General features: G+C 40.9%; 1 protein-coding gene across 31 annotated transcripts in view; it reads left to right on the top strand.

Moving 5' to 3' along the window:
• Trpm3 (transient receptor potential cation channel subfamily M member 3) overlaps positions 1-8,855 on the top strand; it is a 506,665-nt gene that overhangs the window by 291,330 nt on the left and 206,480 nt on the right. The window lies entirely within an intron of this gene.

Below are 8,855 nucleotides of genomic sequence, written 5' to 3'. Positions count from 1 at the left end.
TATCGACTCTGCCCTGTTCAGTGCTGTATATCTGGTAGGTGCTCGGCAGGTTCTTCTTCCTAGGGAAGAGAGAACCTGCCTTCACCCAATTGTCTCAGTGCATATCAGTATACTAATTCCTTCGCTGCAAGCCAGAAATTTCTAAGTACTTGGTTTGGGTTGCATTTGTAATTAGCTTTTTTAACATGTTGCCATAGTTGTTGCTTTGTGAGGAGCTGTAACAAACTCAAGACAAACTGTCTTTCAGAAAAAGCCATATTTGCACCTAAATAAGGTGGTGCCCATACAGCAGAACCAGAGGCTCAACTTTATTAGCTGCTGCTGCAAAATGACCACCACAAACAGAAAGGGCGGCATTATAATTCTTAGCATTAGAGCACAAAGAGATCCATTACGGTATAACCCAACTCTGCGTCACAATCATTGACTAACACTGGTCCTGGTAGAAAAGAATTATAATTCCCCTTGCTGAAGGATTTTTAGTCATTAGCCCTCTCCAATCAAGAGGCAACAGCCACACCAATTGGTTATTCAGCTTTACATGAGAAGAGCAGAAAAGGACAATCAGAGGCTAGTTGTGTCACGCTAATGAAACACCCTCCACGTGGAAATGTGAAACCAAAGGAAGGTTTTCCCACCTTTCCCAGTGAGGATTTAGTTACAGCAAAGATTTGAAAAAGCTTTGGATAAATATACCCAGATGATCAAATAAAACTATTAATTTTCTCAACTGTGAGAAATTAGACCCACAAAATGGCATCCTAAATAATCCAGAAAAATCACTGATCCAAAATGACGACTTTCCTTAGTCTTAGGTATAATGACAGCAGTAAGTAATTATAGTTATATTCATGACCTTTCTCGTGACTGAAGGTCATCCTTGCCCATTGTACCTTAGCTGCTAAAGCATATCAATCGCCTCAGTGGGAACAGAATTCAGTTTCCATTTCAGTCACATAGTTCCTATTCATTTCAGCCAGAGGAAATAATAGCTTCATGGGCATCCTTCCAGTGAGGGGAAGAATGTAAACCTTTGTTTACATCTGTCTCTCCGGGGCCAAGACACTTTGTTCCCCAAGCTGGGTCCAATTCTGAAAAATATCAAATCTTCCATTTAAAGTGCAGCACAGCCAAACTCAAATAGACCATCCAATCCCTGAGAATCTGGGTTTCTCCAAGTGTAACCTACCGAGAAGGAGAGGTGACATGGGCGCACTCACCAGTTCCTGCTGCAAGTCTCTGACCACTGCTGAGGCCCGACAGTGAAGGCCTGTGAGAAGACAGCTCGGGGCCCTCCAGATGACTGTCATCACCATCTTCCATTGGACATGGCAATAGTTTTGACATATGACAGCCAGTCCCTTTGTAACTGTCAATATATTCCTGTCCCTTCAGTTGAACTAGTCCCAAGAGATCTCTCCTAAGTATTTTGAGTTATATTTTTGCTATATTCACGAGTGTTTGAACTACCTTTGAGTGTTGGGGCACTGATATCAGAATGTTACCTAAGAAAGGTGAAGTCTCTGTCAGAAGAAGCTAACAAAAACTCTCATCGGGCCGGGGATTTAGCTCAGCTGTTCGGTGGCCTGCCTTGCAAGTGCAAGGACTCAAGTTCAATCCCTGGTACCAGGGAAAAATAAATAAAAATAAAAAACCTCTCATCAAAGCAAGGCAGAATAAAACAACTGCCAAAGCACATGTTTTAACAGGTGAACAATGGCTTGGATGCATGGCACACTCCTGTAATCTCAGCTACTTGGGAGGCTGAGGCTGGAGGATCGTGATTACCAGGCCAGCCTGGGCAGCTTAGTGCAACCCTGTCTCATAAAATAGGAAAGGGATAGGGGTAGCTCAGTGATACATTCTTTGCCTGGCATGTATGAAGCTCTAGGTTTAATCCCCAGTGCAACAACAACAGCAGCAAAAAGTGAATGATGTGACTACAAAAGAATAAAAAATTAACAGTGTCTGAGAGCATTGTACAGGGCTCAAACATTTAAACTAGACTTTGAGTTGGAGTCCCTGAGGAGCTAAAATAAAATAGCACCCAACTTTGTGCAAATCCTAAGCAATCTGAGAAATAAAAGTGGTACTGGGTAGAACCCAAAATATCATGTTTATTACTTATAGGGCACAGAAGGGCAGACTGGCTTTAGGTCCAATGGCCACATAGGATGGGCAACACCAAAAAGCAAGCAGAACCCCCACAGTGAGCCTTCACCTCCTCAGCTCTCTGCACATCTGGGCAGGGCCTCTGAAGGCCTGGGAAGTCATTAGTGTTACAAAAGAGCCGAAAATCGGATCCATAACAAGCTTTTATTATGGGGAGGATTTGGCGGGCTGTCGCTGAACAAAGGAGAGAAAGCAATATGGCTAAGACAGGGAGCGCTTCTTACAGGAGCTGGGGTGAAGCCGAGTGATGTAGCAGTAAGGGATTGGAGGAGTCTGTGACATCACTCGTTGTTGGGGAGGTAGCAAGTACCAGGTTACTCTTTTGGCAGGAAGAGGGGCATTTTGGGAAGAAGAAGGTTGTCCTTTGGTGGAAGAAGCCATATGCTAAATGGGAAGCAGGGCATTATGGGAAGGAGAAGGCTGTTGTTTTATGCAGAAGCCATCTCAAGGCAGGGAAAATCTAACAGTTTAGGCAGGCGGATGCCCTGAGGAAAAGGCCTGGTATTGTTCTCAAATTTACCTGGTGGCCAACTGAGTAAAGAGCCAAAGAATGTTTTGAGAGGATGTGCTTAGGAGAAACTCTTCCTGCTGAAGACAGGAGTGGGAAAGATGTTCCTCTCTCAATAGGAAGTCTGCTAAAGGGAAGTTTAAAAATAATGTGACAAGGAGGATGCTGAGATTAGTCTGGGGGAGTTGGGTCAGGATGAAGAGAGAGCAGGTGAGTGATGCAGAGGAAGGTTGCTGCAGAACAGAAAATGGAGCCTTGTGTATCACACTGGAGGATTTGGGCTTTTCTTCTATAAACAATGGGACCCACTGAACTTTATAGAAATTTATAAAAATTGTATAGAAAATTTTATAGACATTTGCCTTTGTGAGTGGTGAAGTTGAGTGAAGATTGTTGTGGAGGTAGAGAAATCAGGGAACAGTTTCAGCAGTCTATAGAAAAACCAATGAGCCACTGGTATTCCTGAATGTAAAGCAATTTAAAGCATAACCTGGTACCTTGCTTCTCAGGTAAGACTGAGGGAAAATTGCTCATGTCATAAATAACTTATAGTTTCCATGGAAATAATTGCATCCTTTATCCCATGAGAGATCTGTGTATACTAGGCAGTGATTCAACATGCAGCCTTCCTGTCTTGCTTTCACAGCCTGAATTTTACTGAGCAAATAATGCATACAGAGCATGGTATAGCATGCTGGAATTACAAGGAAAAATCTACCTAGGTTGGGAATGTGGCTCATGGCCCTGAGTTTGATCCCAAGCACAACAAAAGAAAACAAAGATCAATCTATATTATTAAAAAAAGTGCACTCAGACGTGGAATTAATGAGCTAAAATAACAAAAACAGTTAAGTGAGATGTTGTGAGGATTATTTTTTATGCCATCAGAGTCTACAGACAGCTTCATAAAGCATATTCATTGGCAAGGGCTTTAAAGTAAACACTAGTGAGAATGGGGAATTATGTTTAAGGGAGACAAAAGACAAGAGCCTGGGGAAGAATTGTCTTTAACATGGGAACAGATGGATGAGAAAAGAAGACAAGAAAGAATTCCTTATAGGAAGAAGAATGTTTTACATTGGGGTCAGAGAGAAGTAATTGCAGCTTCCCTTAACAGATGAAAAGAAAAATTATAATTTGTGAGGGGCAAATGAATACACATTACCACCAGCAACATCTCCACCACTTCTGTTATTTTTCTTCTTCCCAGCTTTTCCCTCAATCATGGGCTAGATATTTCTGTGGTTTTGCAGCCCATAATTCCCTTAGCTGCTTTGTTCTTTGCTATTTGTGCCAAGAAGCCCAAGAAAATGCATGGGCTGTGGACTTAGATCCTGGCACATTTGTAAGGGAGACTGGGTGCAATATTATAAAGTATAATGAGTTAGAACCAGTCTGGTCACCTTACACTTGAGAAGACAAAGTCAGCCTTTTGATGTGGGTTTTGAAAAGAGCAGAGACTAAGACTATAGCTTTGTTTGGAAGAATTTTCTTGTAGACCTAGATCAATTACATTAAAACATTCAGCTTCCAAACAATGGCCCCAAAGAAAATAATGCCGGCTTTTTCTTTTCTTTTATGAAAGTAATACTTGCCTCACAGCCCATGGGATTGCAAGTCCCCTTTCTTCTGAAATTATTCACAGGAATGCTACCCAGAGTGGCTTGGTAGTATACTGACATTAATTGCAGAATATTTCAATCAGAGTTGTCCACCCATAGGGGGATAAATGTTCCCACTGATTAAGTCAAAAGCTAAGATAGTTTGTAAGTGTACAATACACTTACAGTTGATGTATGGGTTTTATTATTTGGTATTTATATCTCTTTCCAACCCACACGACTCAAAAGACTTAACTAGAGAAGGAATTGGAGAAGTGGTACAAGGGGTCACCTACCCAAAAGCGGAAAGTTTCAGCCTTTTGGATACAAAATAAAAGCATATGGTTCCCTCAGCATGTTGTCAGTCAGAAAAGCATGTTTCGAAGGATTTGTATGCCTTAAACATGAAATGCATTCATTTTCTTCCATGTTTAATCATTCGCTTAAAGCCCAAACCTTTTATAAGCTTAATAAATATAAGTAAACATCTTTATGATTGTTTAACCATAAAGTTATTAGAGTGCCAGGCTCTGTACTAAGTACTTTAAAAATAAACTCATTTATTATGCATATACCCCGTGAATCACATGCCTATTCTGAGTGTTAGATAGTGTTTAGGATACCAAAATATATTTGGGGTATTCTGATCTATTTCAAACTGCATTTCTGCCATTCTAGGACACGCATGATTCTGGCTCATGTGTTGTTAAGTTTTGTGAAGTCTAACTTCAGGATTTTCAAAAGCAGGAAGGCAAAACAGACTAGATACGGACATGCCGAGAGCCGCTCAAGGGAACGGAGAATCAACAAGAAGCCAAAGACAGATGAAGATAGTAGCTGTCATGCACCTAAGAATCAGAAACTGAGATCAAAGATTCTGTCTAGTTCTCATCAGGCTGCCCAGGTCTAGAGAAAAGCCTCATCTGACAGCGAGACAGGCCAGGGCTTCAGTGTACATGGCAGAGGCAATCATGAGGGTAGAGCAGTCTTTCTGGGAAATCATGCAAAGGTCAAGGCATGACCCAGGCTTGGGGACCCCACTGCCATGGTGAAAACTGACAAATGTCCCAGCCTCCATAAGATGTAGAAAGTGGTGCTGCTTTCCAAGAACTAACGTTATGCAGGGAGGAGGGGTTGCTCTTGGCTTCGACCTCTGGAATGCCTGGATCTGATCCCCCTTCCCTCTGCTGTTAGTCACATAGGTGACTTCTCCTCCCTTTAAGTGAGGAGACAGAGAAGCTCACCATGACTGGCAAACAGGCATCCTCCTGGCAATAAGTTATAGTCCTAGTAAAGTCCCTCCAGACCCCACTAGAGATAGGAGGTGTACACCCAACACTGACCCAGATATTGCCTCTTACAGCCCCATTTCAAGAAAACCAGTTCTGTTATCTTAAAGTCCTTTTATGCAAGAAAGTCTCAAGTACAAGTACCCTCTCCCTGAGTTTTCATGCTTAGAAAAGTGCCCATGCAGACATTCAGGGTAGTTATGAATGAGCAGAGACACTTTTAGAGTGAGCAGAGGTTAGTTTGAGGAGGAGAATGCCAGGGATCAGTAAGCAGAAACTCAAAGTACATAAAGGACTATTTTCTTTACACATGGAGAAACAACATGTCTATAGGAAGGGTTGTAAAGTATGGTCCTCTTTTCCTCTCCTCCTCTTATTCATTTATTCTCACACACACACTTTTCTCTGTCAGTTGGACCCTGTTATCTCCTCCATAATGCCCTCTGTGCCTCTGTTTACTTCCTCCATACAACATTTTTGCTCATTAATTCGACCTCAGACAGTGCCATCAGAACCACTGCTAATGGAGGTTTCGCTCACCAAGTATACCTCCTCCTACTTGTTCACCTTGGGCTACAAATCCGCACTCCCAGTTTTACACAGGTAGATCTGGTCCATTGCAGGGCTGGTGTCTGCCTCTCATCCAACCAGCTTTGAAAGGCCACCTCTCCAGTGCTGTGTGCAGGTGGGTCCTGATAGGTGAAACGGGCTGGGGGCCATGGCCATGATGGATGTTCCCAACACACACTCCAACTTGACCTCTCTAGCTGGTTTACAAGATTTCCCATTCAACTCCTCACCTACTTCCCTAGTTCTGGCCTCTGACTGCTAGACGAGAAAGCAAAGCAAGAAGACAATACCCAAACAGAAGACTGCTGGTAGGGGCTAGGTTTCTATGAAAATGCCCAGAGTGCTGTTCATGCACAGAATACATTATCTCAACTATTGATAGCACAGGGAAAAAAACTTGCCATATTAATTCATTAGATTGTACATTCTTAGTCTGAAGGATAAAAAATGCTATGCACCATTAGTTTCCCATTTTTTATCACTGTCTGATGGAGGTATTCCCATTAATCCAAAACCTGCATTTCAGTATCTTGACAACTCCCCATCGCCAGCCACATTTGCTGAGCTATCACATGCGAAGATAAAATATAAGAGCATCTTTATTCTGGTGGACTGATACTGGCTTTAAATATAGAAAAATTGCATACGGAGGATTCCATTAAGTTCATTGTTATAGACTGGTAACAATGGGAAAAAACACATTGAAGAAATTTACAGTATTTCCATCCCTGCTTAGTCCTAAAGTGTGCTGAAAACACAAGCCTTAAGAAGTCCCAATCTCAAGGAAAAGCCCTGGCCCTCTCTCCTCCTAAAAGAATTTCTTCTCTCCTAAAGATCCATAAATATCTATAAGTGAAGCATCTTATTGCATGTGATTTTGACTGCTTAATAGTTTACGTAGTACTTTATGTTTCCATATGCTTTCTTACACATAAAGTAAGATGCAAAACTGTGTAGCGATAGCAGCACACAGGACTGGACTGCATCAGATTTAGCATTCGCCAGTTGGGTACATCACCAAGAGCCACTGAAAAATATGTGGGTTATGGCCATTTCAGAATAAGGTCAGACAGATTCCAGTTGTAGTTATACTATCTGCAGTAGATAATGTATCATACCTCCAAAAATAAAGGCAATAAAATATCTGCTTTTATAGAAAAATCTAAAAATATATTATTCTTAAGATGCATTCTTTCTTACATCACCCCTAGATATTTCCTTGGGTTCACTCTACTCCTAAGTGGCTCAAAGTTGTCTAGTATTCCTTTTTGCAAAAATATATTGAAATATTTTTGTCTACAGTATTTCCACATTTGTACCTGACTATTCATACATTCAAAAATCAACTATTTCTCATTGTAAATAACACCTTAAACTTAGTAAGAATAAGTTTTGAGGATTGCCAGGCACAACAGACTACCAGCTTTATCTAGTTTTCATAAACCCATCTTGTGGTGGTATCAAAGCCCAGCCCACTCCAATAAAAGGGTAGATGAAGATATGTTCAATGCTTTTTAATTTTATGCAAGGTATAATTAGGAAAAATGAACACCATGGACTAAAAGACATATCGATAAAATTTCACAGTATACATTATTTCAAACACATGAGTTCTCTAGACAAACTTTTAAATTATTGAGTCATGTGATCCAGAGCTGGTAAGGCCAGGAATTGACTGCATTCATGTTATTGGTAGTAAACAGAAATATGTGTCAAGACCTGGTCTTGAATTTGGAAATGTGTTAAGGAATTCACCTCACTCATGAAGTGATAACCTCCTTTCTTGTTGGTCTGTACTGCAGTAATCATGATCTGAGGCCAATGGGCATTGAGAACTAGGCAAAGAACAATCTGTGTGTTCCATCTTCATCTAAACAAAAACCATTTCTCACGAGCAAATAAAAGATCCCTTGGTCCCATATACACTTAGATCATGTTTGAGGATCATGGCATAAAGCCACACCGTTTGAACAACAATCCAGGCATTTGACTATACACATCAAATGTCTTCCTAAGTACCTGAACTCATCATAGATTATGGTTTCATGCCAGAAGAGAGAAATTCTTTAAAAAGAACTATTTGGAATTTTAGAGTGCATTCTTCTGTTCCTCCTATTTCTCTCATAATGCCTGACCCAGTCTGTTTAACAAAATTTAGTCACTTCCTACTTTACTGGGAGCCCCACCTAAATTGCACAGTACTTCAGAATGAGGTGTGACAAGGCTAAGAGAATTAGAGTTCCATGTCTAATCCAAAGGCTGCAGGTCAATGTGGAGCCCTGTAGAATGCAGCTGCTACACCCCAAGCTTACATTTTCACTTAGCTAGGATGCTTCCAATTCTGAAGTTGCAAGAGTTGAAGAGTATTGCAAAGATATCCTCTCTTTGTGCTTAAAGCAACTTAAAGATTGCTCTAAACTTCTAGTGGAAACTGCTAAGAACTACTTCAAGTCTTGATTAGTGAAGAAAATTAAAACTGACTGCAATCAACTGAGGAATTAACCTACTTTTCCCCCAAAAACCAAAAGAACAAGAATAGGTTGGAAGTAAGGGAGGGAGCGAGGCAGGGAAGGTTAGCTCCCTAGGGATCTAGATAAACTCTTTTTCTTGAATAATTTATATATTCTTAAATGTAAATCTAAATAACTTTCACTAGGGGTAAATGGGGGATGGCCAACAGACTTAGCTTAGCATACATTTTGCAAGGAACTTAGA

Source organism: Fukomys damarensis, unplaced genomic scaffold (assembly GCF_012274545.1).
Source record: "Fukomys damarensis isolate Sample0158 unplaced genomic scaffold, DMR_v1.0_HiC HiC_scaffold_31, whole genome shotgun sequence".
Lineage (NCBI taxonomy): Eukaryota > Metazoa > Chordata > Mammalia > Rodentia > Bathyergidae > Fukomys > Fukomys damarensis.
Note: the sequence above shows the minus strand (reverse complement) of the source record. Positions and strands in the feature narration are given on the sequence as shown.